This window comes from Plecotus auritus (assembly GCF_963455305.1).
Source record: "Plecotus auritus genome assembly, chromosome: 2".
Taxonomy (NCBI): Eukaryota; Metazoa; Chordata; class Mammalia; order Chiroptera; family Vespertilionidae; genus Plecotus; species Plecotus auritus.
Window position 1 is genome coordinate 144,230,696 of NC_137771.1, and position 18,851 is coordinate 144,249,546.

General features: G+C 36.9%; 1 protein-coding gene across 3 annotated transcripts in view; it reads left to right on the forward strand.

The window, feature by feature from the left end:
- Positions 1 to 18,851, forward strand: part of EPHA6 (EPH receptor A6) — a 1,057,231-nt gene that overhangs the window by 695,548 nt on the left and 342,832 nt on the right. The window lies entirely within an intron of this gene.

The following is an 18,851-nucleotide window of genomic DNA, read 5'->3' on the forward strand; positions in this document are numbered from 1 at the left end:
CAGTGAATTCTTTGGGCTTTAATATTCATCTTACTGCTTTCTTTGTATATGTGTGGCTCTTGCAATGTTCCTGATTAGAAAAATGTCTAAATATCTAATCATCATTGATAAGAATTCAAGAATAGAGAATTTATTAAAAAATCCTTTATGAATAATGGCAATAATAGCTACCATTTATTGAGCCTCTAAAAATACCAGAAATGATGTGAAGTATTTACATGCATTATCTCATTTAAACTTTTCACCCTTCAAAGAGACAAGTATTATTTTCCTAATTTTACTTGTGAGAAAACAAAAGCCTAAGGAAATTGAGCCATTTGTTTAGATTCATGCAACTGGTAAGAAGTGGTGGTCTGTACTCTTAATTGCTCCATTACCTGCCAAGTCCTTTCATTTGAATTATTAATAATGCTAATGGTAAGACCACTAATTAGGCTACAATTTTTCTCTAGTTTATCACTGCCTCAAAGTGAAGCTACTTGGGTTTCAAATTCTGTGATGGAGCGAATGTTTTGTTTGTTATTTTTATGCTGATGAACAATATTGATCCATAAGAAATTCTCTGGTACAACTATATCTAACGAAAGAGTGAAAAAAACACTGACGTATTTAATTAAGAAGGAACACAGTGTTGGGAGAGTAAAGTAATGAATAAAAAGAATACTTATAACCTGGATGTTTAATATCAGTGATAGTTATTTATAATCCTGCTGGAGACTGTTGTCTTTTCAAGCTAGAAATTATTGGGACAAAAGTGTAATTATCACAAACCATAATAAAAAAAGCAATGTTAAAATACCCAAATAAGTGTTCCTGCTATGTTATGTTGACTATTTTTTTCTGACCACATGTCAAGACTTAGGCTAGGTACAAAGCCAAGGATGCAACTCAAGGCAAGTTTGCTCCAGGGAAAAGTCTCATCATTGTCCTATCACAGCTATATCTATTTCCTCCCTGCATCCAGTTCTCTTACTTTATTTTACATAGGAAAAAATTAACCTAACTTCTCAAAAGTATGACATTTTGAATATTATGTCATTGAGTTAGAAATGCACTCTCAGACAAACTCATAGGCCTAAAGCCAAATAAGTCATTTGTGTTCATCTGGCACTTCTAGACAAGGCAATCCAGTCTAATAAGAAAACAATAAGGTCTGATCTAAATTTGATTTGGTTTTAATTCTAAATTTCAACTCATACTTTTAGATGTTATATAAAAGAAAGTACTTTGAAATTCCTTATCTGAAAAGTCCTCAACTCACCAATGACCCAGTGCAATATTTGTTCTTTTGGCAAAAAATGTAGAGGTCACTTACATATGTGCCATTCTCTGAGTGAGGTTCTGGGGATAAAAATAATAATAAGAGCTATTGCCTTCACATAATTTATAGTTTAGATTTGTGAAAGGAAAATGAAAAATGCAATATTGTATGACATGTTCTACCATGGAGATATGTAAAAGGTGCTGTGAGAGCACAGAGAAGAGGCCCCAGTTCAGCACAAATGGTTCAGGAAAGGCTCCTGAAAGATGAGAAATGAGGGCTCATTCCTGAAAGGGGAATAGTAAAGAAATAGCAAGAGCACTAAGGCCTGAGACAGCATGAAAAATTAAAGAAGAACAAATAATTTGGTATGGTTACAGTGAAGAGACCTGGAAGGCAAAATGGTAGGATCTAAAGGTGGAGAGTTATTTATACAGGGGCCAAAATGCAGGCACTCTTCTGGCCATGTTAAGGATATTGAGTCTTATGAAGACATTGAGGAATCATGGGAGGATTTTAATCAGGCAGCAACGTGACCAGTAACAGGTGTAGGCTATGCTGAGCAATTTGCACAAATTATCATATCAATTCTGACAAGATTATATCTATTTTTAGAAACTTAAGTAGCTTTCCTCAAATATGATAAGCAATCAGTGGAAGTGAAGGATTAGAACCCTAGAACCATCTGATAAAGTCAGCAGCAGACAGCAAAAGCCACGTTCCAATTACTGACTTATAAATGTCATGGAAGTGACTTTTATTAGACCCTGGAAGAGACAGAGTGTCTGAGAAGTATCTGAAAAATGTTTGTCTAAACCTGGAGTTTGAGAACATAAAATGGCTCCCAAGTCCATTTGCAGCCTAAGGCAAAGTCATTTAAAGGATCACTTTTTATCTGGTTTGCTTTAAATTTCATTTTCAAAGCATGTTGTTTATATCCAGAAGAGAATTTCAATGAATAATGTCATAGTAGGATATGAATAGGTTTACTATAAATTTAGGGATATAATTATATAGGTCCAATCTACTACATCAGTCTTTTTCTCTTTATACCCTCCTAGCTCATCTTTAAATTTTTATGGCTTTGTTTCTCAAATAGTGCCTGAACTATTAAAATGTCAATTTTATTATTATGTTATCTTGTGTGCATTCTGTTTACTTAGCTATATATATATATATGTATATGTATACATATATATATGTATACACACACACACACACACTAGAGGCCCGGTGCACAAAATTTGTGCACTTGGGGGGGTGGTCACCCAGCCTGGCCTGTGCCCTCTCACAGTTTGGGACCCCCATGATTGATCACCCCAAAGAGGTAGGCCCTGCCCACCCATCCGGGGCTACTCAATGGATTGCCCCAAAGAGGTAGGCCAGAGCAGCGGGACCCACCTCCATGCCACATGGAGCCATGGGACTGGCCTCATCGCGCAGAGCCAAGGAGCTGCGGGACCCGCCTCTGTGCTGCGCACACAGTGTCAAGCTCCCGCCCACCCATGCGCACCCGCTGCGCACACAGCCTCCTGGTGATCGCTCGTCACAGAGCAAGGATGTCATGACCACATAGGCTTTTATTAATAGGATGCTTAGAGATGGGGTGTGAGTTGGGGAGAAGAGTTTAGGTACTCTCTCATTTAACGGCCTGGTTCAATTTTTTTTAATTAAGCAAAATGAAGTAGTTTACCATTTAATTCTCTTAGCCATACTGTTTTACTTGTTTCAACTTTTAGTTTGCTCATAACAAGTAAGACAATAACGTAGAACATGAAATAATTTCTTTTCAAATTCATCATGTTCTTAACACTTGTGCTCTACAAACATAGTGATATCATGGTGTCACTATGGTGACCTCTCTTGCTCTTTTAGACCAGTGGTTGAATTTATTTCCAGAGTCAGAATATGCTAATGAAAACTAGCTAACAAATGTAAAGGTTACTAATTATGACTGCGAGCATTAAAAAGTCACTTTAGTGCTATTGGCTTCCTTTCTCACTAAGTCTATGGAACAACCTCATTTTGGTAGTATAAATGGAGATAGATATAGGAAGATAGATGGATAGATAGGTAGGTAGGGAGGTAGGTAGATAGATAAATGATAGGTAGATAGATAGATAGATAGATAGATAGATAGATAGATAGATAGATGATAGATATTCACTTATCTATAGTCACAAAAGACTTTTTATGTTTCAGTGCTGGTATTTCATATGTTTGCTAATCTCTCACTGGAATGAGGGTATAGCTGAATATTATGTCCACTAACAGCATTCATTGAGTGCTTATTATGTACTAGCCTTTATATTAGGTACTATAATTGATTCCCTGGAATAAATTTATCAAATAACAGTTAACTACACAATCAGTAGTAAGAAAATAAGAATATATAAATATTCTATGTGTATCTTCTTGAAAGATAGTTGGAAGATAAGTGGTAGGTAGGAGCTGTCTAATATAAGAATTTTTGCAAAATGAAAATAAAATTCATATTATGCCACAAAGTATCAAACACACACATACATATGTTAAATACAGCTCTTTTTGGACTGAAAGGATGAAAAAACAAGAAATTTTAACAGCTCCATAACTGTTATTTCTCTTCTTATTTTCTGGAGAAAAATGTACTTTTGTCCAATGCAGAAAAAGATGAGAATTAAAGTTAAAAAGTTATCTACATAGCAAATAATTATATCCATATCCTTATAAAGTGCTTAAATTATATTTGATTTAATCTTTAATAATCTATTGAAATTACACCCTACATATTTTAAAAAGTAATACAAATAATTTATAGATAAGGAAGTCAAACATTTGTTCTTACTTAAAATACTACCAGATACTAGAGGCCCGGTGCACAAAATTTGTGCATTCAGGGCAGCAGGGGTGGTCCCTCAGCCTGGATTGTGAGAGTGCGCAGGCCAGGCCACGGGACCCCACCTGTGCACGATCGGGATGTGGGAGGGATGTGGGAGGTTGGCTAGCTGGGGAGGGACTGCGGGAGGAATCCATGGCGTGTCTGGCCATCTTGCTCAGTCCTGATCAGCTGGACCCAGCAGCAAGCTAACCTACTGTTCGGAGCATCTGCCCCCTGGTGGTCAGTGCACGTCATAGCAACTGGTCGACTGGTCGAATGTCTGCCCTCTGGTGGTCAGTGCATGTCATAGTGAGCGGTTGAATGGCCTTAGCATATCATTAGCATATTGTGCTTTGATTGGTTGAATGGATGAACGGACAAATGGACACTTAGCATATTAGGCTTTTATTTTATAGGATTCAAATTTATTTTAGAATAAGAGATAATTTTTTGTATGCATTTTCAAAACCAAAATAAAATATATCCTGTTAGACTGCAGACAACATGGACATTTCACTTAAATACTGGAAAAGAGCTTGTGAAGCTATCAAAAGGGAGTAGAATATATAGCTTAAAACCAATTTTTTAAAAGAAAACTGGAATTTTACACATAATAATTAGCAATTTACTTCTTTCATTGCCTAATGGTTATCCAAATGACCCTGGAGAAATACATCGTCAGCAAATAAGCAATGCATTTCTTTTCTCTGGAAAGATTAATTATACCTTAAATTTTAACAACATGTAAATTTAGGTTTTTACCTGTAGGCTACATAAAGCATTTTGCAGCACAAAAGCCACATATGTCAACATTTGAAATGTGTTTTTCAAAGGTTGTAACTATAGACTAGATTTGTGGTACCTATAAAAGTGGTAACTATAGACTAGATTTACATCACATAAAATAAATAACCACACAAAAATCATCATGATCACCATTAAGTACCCAAACTGTAAGCTACTGAATCATGGTATTTCAAAATAGAATCTTATGCCATGTCTTACACAATTATACAAAAATGTTATGTGGATACAAATAAATGAATTTAATCAATTACTTTTTAAAAACATTTATAATATTTAGTAATTCTTACTATGGTTTCATATTTAAGCAATTTGATTAATTTTAACAATTTATAGGTGGGAAATGATCCTGAAAATTAAGGAGCAAAATTGTACCTGTCATTTTTGTTTCATTATCTATTCTTTAGGTCTCCATTTGACTAATTTATTTATACTCCACTTTGTATACTTAAAAACTCCGAATCTTTGTGTATTTTCTACTGAATACAATGTTAATTTCTCAATAAATATTCAAGTCTCCCTTCAGTCTAATCCAAATTGACATAATTCCTGCCCTACTTCTCTCTAGTTAGCATATACTCTGAGAAATGTATGGGTGCTTTATACAAAATAAAATTCTTTTTTAAAAAATAGTTTTATTGATTTCAGAAAGGAAGGGAGAGGGAGAGAGAGATAGAAACATCAACGATGAAAGGGAGTCATTGATCAGCTGCCTTTAGCACACCCCATCGGGGATTTAGTCTGCAACCCAGGCATGTGCCCTGACCAGGAATTGAACCATGACCTTCTGGTTCATAGGTTGACGCTCAACCACTGAGCCATGCCAGCTGGGCCAAAAATTTTTCTTAATCTTTACTTCTAAGCTTCTTTTATGATTTCCAACAGGTATATTCAGAAACCTATCAAACGGTTAGTCCAGCTCACACACTGCCCACCTTTCCTGAAGTGTTCTCAATCAGTCTAAGAGAGCATCAATCTTTCCACAGACTTTCTGTAGTGTTTTATTGCACAAGGGCTTTATTCTTTACTAAATTGTTAGCAATTTGAGGTCAAGGACTATAGCCTATTTATCTTTGTGTCTCAAAAGATTTCTTGCACATAATTAATTTTCAATATGCATTTAATCAAATAAATAAAGAACATATAATTTTCCAAAGGCTAAAATATGAAGAAATGACATGTTACCTACCAGTCTGAGAAGAAAGATCAAATATTTTTATTTGCCACAGATAAGCAATGTTGCTTGCTTTGTTTTGGTTAACAAGATGTAACTGGCTTGAGTCATGTAGAAACATGATGCATGCAATTTTAATTACAAATTAATTGTTAATTCTAAAATGTGGGGGCATTTTCGGTAGAGTTTAATGACATTTTTTGTTGTTATTTAACATGTTTTCCTCCTTAAATGTCTTTTTTAAAAACCTCTATGTTTGATCCAGTCTATTGGTGGAAATACAATCTGTACTGCTTCAATTACTTAAGGTGAAATTAGCTAGATAATTATCAGCAGCAGACAGAAAATTTGAAATAATTATTAATAGTGAAGCATGAAGCATAAAGAGGACCAGCTGACCCTGATGGAGTAATAAAAAAGTTAATTAATCAAGCAGGAGGCAGATTTCATATTTATGAGTCTACCTAAAGGAGGATGAATTCCAAAACATAAGACTTTAATCTCAAATAATCTCTAGTCAATAGCACACTTTCAATGTTGTCAGCCATAGCCATCTAAAATGCAAACATCAATAGGGAAGAGGGATTTTCTAGCAGTTAGATTGTTTGAATATAAATTAGCCTACCTTATGAGGTAATGAAGAACCTTCATAAGAATTTGTGCTGAAGATAGTTGGATACTTGTTCAGCATGTCATAAGGGAAATCCCTGTTTTTATTTAGGAGGCTGTGATAGAAGTTTAATGTAACGTCTAACATCAAGATTTCATAATAGCAGATAATATTTATGGAGTTCTAATTATGATTCAAGCACTGTTCTATTCTTTAGGGCTACTAAGGCATTTAACCATTCTATGGATCAGAAAAGTGAAGCACAAAGACGTTCAGTAACTTACCAGTTTCCCACAGCTAGTAAGTGTTGAAATGGGGATATCATGACATCAGGCCCTTTTCATACTAATGCTCAGAACCAGGAAGTTCCCTTTCTATCCATTCATTGTTTTTACTTTTCTTATTCAGCTTGGTCATTACTTCTAATTTTCTTCATGAGTAATTTTTATTCTTACCTCCAATTCTTTACTCTCCCTTAACAAATTATATTTCTTCTTAAAATAATGGGTGTTTGAATACACACACATGTTTTTCAGAAGACTATAATTATTTATAAATCACCATGCATGATTTTCAGAAAACTATGGGTGTTTTAATGCAGATTTCTGGATTAATGCACATGTAGTAGACTCAGTATAACACTCTAAAGGGGCAAAATCATGCAGTTAGTCTGATTACCTACATGTGCAGGGACTTGATGAAGAATAATTATTTGCATAGAAAATGGAAGTCTCCTTTTTTTGCATTGACAAAAAAAAAATATTTCACTTCAGTTTTGCCTGGTTTAAATAAAGATTTAAATGATGGGAACCAGGTTTCTGTACTGCAAGACAGATTGAAGTCTTTAATATGAAAAATATTAAAGATCATAATGTTGCTAAATGATCTGGAAAGAAAATCATTAACTATTAACAGGCATTTAGACTTGTAAAATGTGCACATCAAGTGCAGTGTTATAATTTGGCTCATATCTAAAAGGGGACTAACAAACCTTAAAACAGAATATAGGTTTATTTTATGCCAGTAATGTACAGCAACATATACAAAAACATGATTTCTTTGGGATATAAGCCCTTATCACTTGATTGGAAGTTTGTTTGTTTGTTTGTTTGTTTGTTTGAGATAAGTAACCATTTCTTATTCATTTTTGAACTTCCAATATTGCTTTGCATGTGTCTGACAATTGGAAGACATTCAATGAATATCAATGAGTTAATGTTATCCAGTAAATATTCAATGAATGTACATCTGTTATTTCAAACAAATTATATGTATTTTATTATTCTACCTATAGATCTTCAGTATGTTGCTTTTATTTGTTTATTTTGTGCATGTATTAATAGCAATATGCTGAATGCTGGTCAAATTATGCAGGATGAATAAATTCTAGAAATCTAATGTAAAATATTATGACTATATTTAATACTGTATTGTATACTTGAAATTTGGTAAGAGAGTAGGTCTCAATTGTCTCAGCATACACACACACACACACACACACATACAACTACATGAGGTGATAGATATGTTAGTTTGATTGTGACAATAATTCCACAATGAATACTTTTATCAAAACATTATGTTGTACACCATAAATATGTATAGTTATTATTTATCAATTATACCTCAATAAAGCTGGAGAAAAAAAACACACAAAGTTAAATAATTTATGTTCTCTGTCTTGAAGAAACTCACCACTAAACCACTCTAGAGACTCTTATAAGAATTCCTTATTTATGTCATTCTCAAAGTCTAATTTTAAATTGACTTGATTTTAAATGAGATACATTCTTTCTATCAGCCATCATATAAATTGCCTGAATTTTTCTGTCAAGCTGTTTGACTTTACAACCTTGAATTCTTCTAGAGAGCAAAAATGTTTCTTAGACATTTCAATTGCTCCAAATTTAGGGGAAAAAATATTAGTACTTGAGGATTTAAGCTGTCTCAAGATAACACAAATCAGCTTTATTGACTTATAATTTGAAGTGTTTTTTTTAACAGCATATTTTAGCTGTCAGAAAAGCATCAAGGTCAAAGTGAAGAAAAAAACCCTAATCTCAATATAAACACATGGAGCCTATTCATAACTGCTGGTGTGATTCTTAATTATGGTTAACCTTTCACTTTCATCTGTTGCACAACCATGTACTACTAGTAAACTCAAGACAGGATCAGGAGTATTGTGTTGCTCAGTGTTACTTCTGAAATCATGTCTTAAAGTAGTAGGGGAGGTCCAGCTCGCTGTAGAGTGCTGCTAGTGGAGATACATAGCTTCCTAGAAGAAAAGGGTAGAAAGCACGATGCCGGGAGGAAGTGTCCTTTGGGAAGTTACAGACTGCCAGGAGGATGCAGCGCAAGGCCTTTGTTCCCAGCTTTACTTCCTATTTCCAATTGATTTCTATGCACATGATAATTTGTCGTTTTCCAGAGCTGAAAAATGTGAGAGTTCAATGAAAGAGTTGTTAAAATGCCCAAGTCAGATGAAAAGTATTTTATACAAAATACGTAAATACTAAATATTACCTGCCTATATAAAAACATAGACATAGTTTGAATTTTTATTTGAACAGTATGAAATAAAAATAATTTTAATTTATCTAATGTAACATCTTTAAAATTGGTGCTACCCCAATGCAAGGTGTCCGTTTTTGCTATATCTCATTGTGAAGTCACAATACTGAATGGACAGATTTTATAAAATACATCCAGTCAGTTCTACCAAGACCTGTGTGGAGAATTAAGAAGCCTGAGAATTAAGTTGCATTACACTTTACTTTTTCAACAGAAATAGTATTTCAGTGAATTTAAATTGAGTAACAAGAATCCTTGGCAAAATAGCAGGAGACTTTTAAAAGATACAGCTGTGTATGCACAAACCAGAGTGTGACATGCGTGAGCACATTACTGTGCTGTAACAATAGGCAAAGTTGCAGAATATGGCAACTTTACCATTGGATATAAAATAGCTGATTCACACAAACTGAATTTTATATTCTTTTATGCTTTTGAAAAACTGAGCATCCTTTAAAAAATGCTCTTGCACTACAGTTATTTTTAAATTAAGTAGTTATCTTATATTTGCTGGATACAAAACCAGAGAAGACTAAATGTTTTTTTTCAACATCAATTTTGCCAGATCTGTAAAAGGTAAACATTGCAATATTACTTACTGAAATTAGCATATATATGTATATATATATATATATATATATATATATATATATATATATATATATTCATATATTCTGTATTTATACACACTTCCTGTTCTCATTCTGAAATGAAAAAAAATGAAATTGGCAATGTTTTTAATATTGTTACATGAGTTCTTATCCTTGGAAGTGAACAGGGTTTATTTCTAAATTTTAATAAATTTTGTTCTGAAATTTGACATAATGAGAGAGAAAGTGAAGGGCACTTGAAAGGAAGCAGCAACAGTGAAAATAAACAGAAGAATGTTGTGTTTATTTATTTAATCCTTAACTCAATAAAAAATATTAATGGATGGGCCAGATATAGAGGCAAGCTCTGGGGATTCAAAGATAAAAGGAATAAACTTATGTCCTGCTTTCACAAAAGCTAATGAGAGGTTCAGAAAATTAAACAAGATTATAATAAAGGATTATGTGTGATGTTATGAGAACACAAGGAGAAAAACCCAAACTATCATCTAGAAATGCTTCCAGGAAGGGGAGAGTGGATGTTATGGGAAGCCTAAAAATCCCAGGAATCTACAACACCACCCAGCGAAAAGAGAGAGAGAGAGAGAACTACATAAGCAGACACCCGGAGAAGAGAGACCACGGGGAGACAAAGAAACAGCCCACATATGAAAGAAAAGCAGGCATCACCAGAAAAGGAAGTAAATAAAATAGAGGCAAGCAACCTGTCAGAAAAAGAATTCAGAGAAATGGTCATAAGGTGGATGACTAGAAAATCTTCCGAAAAGAAGTGATACATTGAAAGAGACTTTAAAGTTAAATAAAAGTTGGCCATGAAAATGATAGGGATGGAGGGTGAGATGGGGGTGTGGGGTAAGAGTATTAGAGAGCTTTTCTTCTCTTATGGGTGCATGGGTGCAGGTGTAGAGATAAAAGAGAGTATGAAACTTTCTAGTAACTGAAGGAATTCCAGTAAGGCTAGATCCATGGTTCTCAAAATGTGGGCCCTGCACCAGAAACATCAGCAACATATTAGAAATGCAAATTTTCGGACCCCACCCCAGACCTACTCAGTCTGAGGTGGGTCCCAGCATTCTGTTAGCACAAGCCCTCCATGTGATCTGATGGACATATAGTTAGAGACCCAGCAGTTTCGTCAGAGGACAAGGGCAGGTAGGGGTAAGAAGTGATGGGGGTGATGATCTCGGTACAGGAAATAAGAGCTGGAGTCTTAGGCAGGGGCCATGCAATGCCATCCCTTATCTTGTTACTGTGGCTAAAACCTTCTCTCTCTTTTTCTTTTCTTTTTTTAGTTTTTGTTTGTTTTTCAGGTTTTTTGTGTTTTGTTTTTTTCTTCCAGTTATCTGTAGTTTTGGAGACAGGCAAGAAGTCAGAGTGAGTTTCCCATAACTGACTGCTCTGGAACCATTGCTAACACATCTAATTACTTCCTCACCTTCATTTTATTCACACTAAAAACAAAACCTTCCAAATATCTTTTTCACTGTCACACCGATTGCTGTCATAATTTCAAAATTCCCTAGAGACAATTTTGGCCTTAAGGATTCACCTACCGAAGGTGCTGGAACCTTGGGAATTATTAAATTCTAACACATGCTTGCTCTCTGCCAGCATGTAAGCCTGCATATTTCTCCTTGACAGTTCATATTTGGTCTCTGGACTTTCAAGACAGTAAAAAATAACCTGTTCACTGAGCCTCCTAAGAAACTGGAGCTCAGCCATCCCATCTCAAACTCTACAATAATTGGTCTGTTTCAGAAGTCTTAGAAATTCAGTTATCTGGGAAACTTCACGAATCTAGATATCATAAAGGCAAAGGTGATATGTTAGCAAAGTTAGACACCAACTACTCTGCCACACAAAGGTGTCATGGGGCTTGTCCCAGGCTGGTTACTTGGTTGTATGTTCTAATAGGTAAAGTCAAAATGATATATTCAATTAGACGATTCAATTGGTATTTTGGCTTATGAGGATTCTTCATTCTAGACATTAATTTGTCCTCAATAAAATAAAGGAAATGAGCTAAATTATCTTCCTTTGCTCTAAAAATGGGACAGTTCCTAGTGAAGTGATTAGGGACTTAGGCCAGACTACCCCCTATGTAGTAAGACCTATAGAAAGCAATTTAGTCTGTTTAGGCTTTCGTGTCCTCATCAGTAAACTAGAAATGCTTTCATTTGTGTGTACACTGGTTCATTCAACAAACATTTTTGAGAACCCAGTCTGTACTCTGTACTAAGTGCTGTTCTACCTGCAATGGATTTAGCAGAAATAGACAAAGACCCTTCATATGCTAGAGAATACATTCTAGAGAGGAGAGAGGAAAACAACAAACAAATAAAAGCTACAGAGGGATGGTATGTTACCTAGATCCCCCCTTCAGGACCCAGGTACTTACTCTCTTCACTAATGGGAGTGCTGCCATTGAAGGCTCATTACTGAATTGTTTACCAGACATTGCTGGCTCAAAAAGGAGCTGCGTGCTCAGTCAGTCCCTCTCCCCAGGGGCCAGGCAGAATCCAGGACTGGCCAATGTGAGGTACAAAGATTAGTCTCATTGTTCATTCAGGGCAACTCAGAAGGGCCATCTCAGCTCAGAACTCCCTGATGTCCGCTGAGATTTTGTAGTTACCATGTCACTGTTCAACTGCTCCATTCCCTCATTTTTGGTTCTCTCACTCCCCGACATGTCCATGCTGAGGTGACTCCTCAATAAAACTGCTACATGCAAAGTTCCATTGCAGAATCTGTGTCCCAGAAAACCACATATCAGACAGATGATAACAGGTGCTTTGGAGAAGCGCAAAGATGAGGAGGAGGATAGGGAGTGCCTATCTCCAATGTGATCATTAAATATTAACTATCACTATAATCCTAATTATTACTGCGAGCTAGACAGCTGGCAAAAACTGCATGGAGGAGGGCCTTAAACTTGGCCTTGAAAAAAAGGAAGAATATAAATAAGCAGAAAGAACAAGGAAATTCTTCATGATAGCAACTAATTCATGCAATTCAATTTGGCAGATACTCTGCAAATAAAGAGACAGCTAAAGAAAACTAGTGAAGAATAATTTTGGTCAAAAACTGAACCTTTGGACTTAACCCTGAATTTTGATCTTGACCCTATCACTTGTAGGTATCAGACTTTGGATAAGTCAATTAACCACTCTGTGCCTCAGTTTCCACATCTTAAAAAATGAGGATATGAACGTCACCCACTTTCTAGTGTTCTTACACATATGTAATGATTCAATGCATGTAAAGTACTTAGCAGAGTTTCCAGTACGTACTCATGTGGTTAGAGCTCGGAAATGTTGATTTTAATACTGACATTATTGGTATTTATTTTCAACTCTAAAATTCTATCATACAACTTCCAAATTGTTTTAAAACACAAAACAGTATTCTTTATTATCTTCTTTATTATGTAGAGATCCTATTGTAGTAATCAAGTCATTCCCTGATTCTTTTCTTTGACATTTATTCTTCATGACTATAAGCTTACCCTTAAGACTAGTTGGCTAGTCTTGGTGTTAGTTTAATTTTATAGGTGATTTACAAAGGTGAGTGAGATTCCCCAAAATGAGCTGGCCTCCAGGGCTTAAGTACTGGAGAACTGGATTCAGCCAAGGACACTCCACACTCAAATTTCTGAGATACCAGATCTTAACCAGCACAGTAGGCAAGTCAGGGAACCTCCATCAGTCCCATTACCACATCATCCTGTGGATCCAGAACCACTGTCCTTCCCATTTCTATGGTAATCAAATTATTTATGGGTTGGGCCACTTTTCTTTTAAATGCTTAAATCAATAAAGGTCTCAGTGCCAACAGACAATATTGCAGAATGGTTATAAACTCAAACGTTGGAACTAGGCTGTCTCTACTTAAAGTCTGATTCTGCCACTTCTGTACGCATAACCATGGCAAGTTAACCTCTCTGAGCCTCAGTTTCACCATCTACAACGTAGAGACAATACTACTATCTCAGATGATTGTTGTGAAGATTTAAAAGGTTAATACATTGAAAGTGTCTAAGACTGCAGACAGCATGTGTAAGCACTCTGAAAGTGTTTGTTATTAGAGTAATAACTACCCTTCTTCTGAGAAAGACGTCTTCCCTTAGGCCAGTATGATTTTTGAAGGAGCCTGTACTGTGAATCAACTGCCACTCATCTCCATAAAGAAGGAAGAAAAAAATTTAAAAAGCAAAAAAAGAATGTAATTCTGGCTAGAAAATTCCCTTATAGTACCTTCTGTGGATCCTCTTCAGTTTTTAAGTAAAAATGACAAGACTTATGTTTACCTATTCCACTATAAATTTTTTAACAGTTAAAGTACTCTTCCACCAATTTGCACAGGAATAAGCAATCCAAAGAGAAATCAAACTTAGCTTAATATTGAAAATTATATTTGGCTCAGAATAGGTATCTATATTAATAAAAGGATAATATGCTAATTAGAGCGGACGTCTTCCGGACATCCTTCCGGACAAAGCAGCAGCGGCTGCCTGAGGCTCAAGCAAGCCACGGATGGCAGCTGCCGCTGCCAGGGCCGGGCTGAGGCTCAGGCAAGCCACAGTGGCTGCGAGGGCCAAGGCTCAGGCAGCCGCAGTGGCTGGCAGTGGCTGCAGTAGAGGCGTGATGGGGCATCGCCTTCCCCTGATCAGCCCGGTCGCCTCCGTAGAGGGAGGCCAGAGGCAGCAGCAGCGAGGGGGTGGTGGGGTGGTGCCTTCCCCTGATCGACCGGTCACCTCCCACAGAGGGAGGCCAGACTGCGGCTTAGGCCCGCTCCCCATGGGGAACAGGCCTAAGCAGTCAGTAGGACAGCCCCTGAGGGCTCCCGGATGGTGAGGGGGCAGGCTGGTCTGAAGGATTCTCCCCAGTGCACGAATTTTAGTTAGTTATACTATTCTATAAGTGATAAGCCCAGACTATCTTGTTTGAGGGAGGATTTTACTTTTTCAAATTATGGGACAGATACAGTTTTGAGAATATTGAACTTTTATAAAATCACATTTTTACCCTGCATAATGACTAGAAAAGGGCTACTCCATCCTTTCACAAATGAATCCAAGTTGCTTAGCAAAAAAAAAAAGCACCAAGTGGGAACATACCAAAAAGACTTGGAGTTATGTAATTGCCCTAAGTGTGTTCTTCTTTTTTCTCTCATGTTCTGAACTGCAGCTCAAAATTCCTTTTGAATCATTCTAAATCAAGCATGTCAAACTCAAAGGCTAACATGGGCCAAATAAACAAGGTTTAAGTGTATGTGAGCCACAAAAAAATAAAAGCTTCAATTTTCACAGAAACGTAGGTTTATTTCTATAGAATAATGCTGAAATAAATGAGTAATATATATATATATATATATATATATATATATATATATATATGCATGCCAAGTGATCAGAACAATGGAATGACTGGAACAACCGATCGCTATGATGCGCACTAGGGTGGCCAACCGGCCCGATTGGGGGCCCGGTCAGCCCCCCCAATCTCCCATGGTCTCTCCCCCAAACTGGCCTGGCCCCCAATCAGCCCCCCCCCCCACACCCTGATGGGGGGGACCCGCTGGCCAACCGCCTGAGGCTCCTTGCCCCAGCTGGCCCCTGTGGCCCCTCCCCCTGGCTGGCCCCCTACCCAGATCGTGCATGGGTGGGGTCCATCCGCCCACCCCAATGGAGGCCGACAGGGGCCAGCCGGCCAACTTCCCACATCCCCTCCCCACTGCCGACCCAGCCCTGATCAGCCTCCATTGGGATGGGCAGCTGGACACCACCCATGCACAAATTCGTGCACCAGGCCTCTAGCTGTTAACATAATATAATAGAACATTTTAGCCCTAGTTGGTTTGGCTCAGTTAGAACGTCTGGCTGTGGACTGAAGGGTCCCAGGTTCGATTCCAGTCAAGGGCACATGCTAGGGTTGTGGGCTTGATCCCCAGTAGGGGGCATGCAGTAGGTAGCCAATCAATGACTCTTATCATTGATGTTTCAATCTCTCCCTCTCCCTTCCTCTCTGAAATGAATAAAAATATATTTAAAAAATAAATAACAGAACATTTTAATAAAAATTAATATTTTTTCTTGAACATTTACTTACAAGACACTGAATAACTGCACAAATTAATAAGTGTAACACAAATAAATCTATTTTTCTTGTTCTCTGAAACTGAAATATTTCCTGTTGCACACACCAAACAAGTCAGTACGAGACTAATGACATGGCAATCGGCTGCTAAAATATTCGCTGCTAGCATTAGTGGAGAGAAATGGTGCGCCTGCATATAAGGCGCTTAAAGGGAAATGAATGCAACACAATTATAGTAATCAGTCATTAGCAAACATTGTAGTTTGTTATTAATAATCCTTTATAATAAAAAGCAAATATGCAAATTATCCCCTCGACTGGGAGTTCAACCAGGGGGCAGGGCCTCCCTAGCTGGCCCCATCCCTGATAGACCCCCCCCACTCCGATCGGGGGCAGGGCTGGCCAGCCAACCTCCCATGGCCCTTCCCTCCAGCTGGCTGGACCCCACCTATGCACAAATTCTTGCACTGAGCCTCTAGTTATGTATAACAGGATATTGTAAAAATTAAGTTATGAAAATTTTATTAAAATGTTTCTTATGTACCGTTATATTAGTATATTGGCAAAAATATTTGTTGTGGGCTGCATGTGACCCATGGGCCAGGAGTATAACATACTTGTTAAATCATTGAAAGTTACTTCTTGTCCATTAGGGACTCATTTCTCATTGTATTTATAGATCTTAGGAGCTTCGTGCACCTTTATATAACTAGCTAGCTGTCTTTTTGTCATTTTCTCTCTCTCTTCATGATTAAATGTCCTCTGGGATGACATATTTCAAATTGTATTTACCAAAAATATGCAGTTAAGATACCCAATTAACACACATTTTTAAAGTTATGTACCTTTACAATTTCTTAGTTGAATTCAGCAGTATTTTTAAAGGTTGTAAAAATACATTATTCATGATCAGACTTACATTACCCTTGAGATTACTATTAATAGAATAAGGTAAGATAAATTTAATGAGTTTTTATTTAAAAAATAACAAAACCTTCTGTACATGAAACTGTGTTCATGTCACCAATTCCCCCCAAGGTTTTTAAAATGGAGGAAGAAATACTTTACTGGAAGAAAAGGTAAAGAGTGAGTAAATAAGGAATCGATGGGGTAATTCTATCTTTGCATTGGTCACTGATCTCCAGAGGCCTCCAAGGCCCAAGGACTTGCATTTGTAAGGAGAGATGGAGCATCCTACTTGGTCCATGACTGGGAAGATAGTTAAGGAAGCCGCATACATACCCTTAGCTTAAGGCTTCCCATAGTTTATACTGTAGAAGTTGGGAGATCAGGACAAGTAAAGAATGGCAAAGCTCAGTTTGGAAAATAACAATTAGAAAGATACTTTTTGTCAATCGACAGAAGAAAGCAATATAGAAAAACTCACTTGAAGCTAGATATAAGCACCTCCATTGCCAGAAAAAAAAGAACTTAGCACATGAATTAATCAATCTGGTAAGTATTGTGTTTTAAAAAGGAATATAAATGAAATTTTTGGGTTAACCATCCAAAATTACTTAACCAAGAATGTTGTTTAATAGAACATACCCAAACATGTATATAACTTATCTAAGTCATTGATATCACACATTAGAAATAGAGTATTATAAGTATCATCACATTTCATGTTCTAGGAAAAAAGCTGAATGTTTTAAGTAGTAAGTGGCCTGACTTTTTCCAAATATATGTTAACATATGTATGTTAATAAATCTGCATCTTAGTATATTTAAATTGCTCTTCATTTTGATTGGGATGCTTTCTCAGAAAGCTCGACTAACTAGAGGAATGTTGATTATTTTGCTTGCATTTCCATTTTTCCTAAAAATATTTGAGGCAGCATAAAACACATATACAAAATGTTTAATAAATTAAAGCTAGGAGTAGAAAGTTGATCCATAAAAACCAGAGGGAGCCCTGGCTTAGTTGGTTGGTCATCATCCTGTGCACTGAGAGGTTGCTACTTTGATTCCTGGTCAGGACACATATTCCGGTTGCAGGTTTGATCCCCAGTAGGGGACGTACGGAAAGCAACTGATCAACGTTTCCCTCTCACATCCATGTTTCTTTCTCTCTCTCGTTCTCCCTTATTCTCTCTCTAAAAATCAACTTAAAATCTTAAAAAAACAACAACAACAAGAGGAAGCAGCGTTCCATTTGATAATTATGACCAGAGATGCACCACATGTGTGCCAGCCCTGCCTCTGGGCCTCTGGCAGCACCCAGGGGTGGAGGAGTGACCAGGCCCTCATCATAGGAAGCACAAAGGCTGTGGAAAGATAGAGGCCATTTAGGGTAATGCCTCAGGCAGAGTTTTTTTGACAAATACATCCATTTGTTTGTTTGTTTCATATGGTGTCTTCTGACCACAGCTTTTGGTAACGCAGATACAAGGTAAAGTGTCCCTAACTGAAGATGATGTTTCCATGGTGAAAGTGAGAGGAAGGAGAAAGAAAGGTTACTGAGTACATCACCTGCATAAAGACTTCAAAAGGGGAAAATATGACTAGGAAGTGAATGAAAAGAATAACCCTTCAAATTTATTCTCTAAATATTTTGTCCTTCGGTCAGGAACTAAAAATGGGAATACTCTAAGTCCCTTAATTCCAAGTATCAAATATATCATGAGCCAGATTAACAAAAAAAGATACAGGAATTTTCCAGACAGGACTGCGGTGGAACTGTGTAATAAACCTAGACTTCAAGAAACTGGAAGGCGAAGGAAAACCAAGATGGCGGCATAGGTAAGCACCTAAACTGCTGACTGACACAACAATTTCAAAACTACAACTAAAAGACAGAACGGACACCATCCAGAACCACAGGAAAGCTGGCTGAGTGAAAATTCTACAACTAGAAGGAAA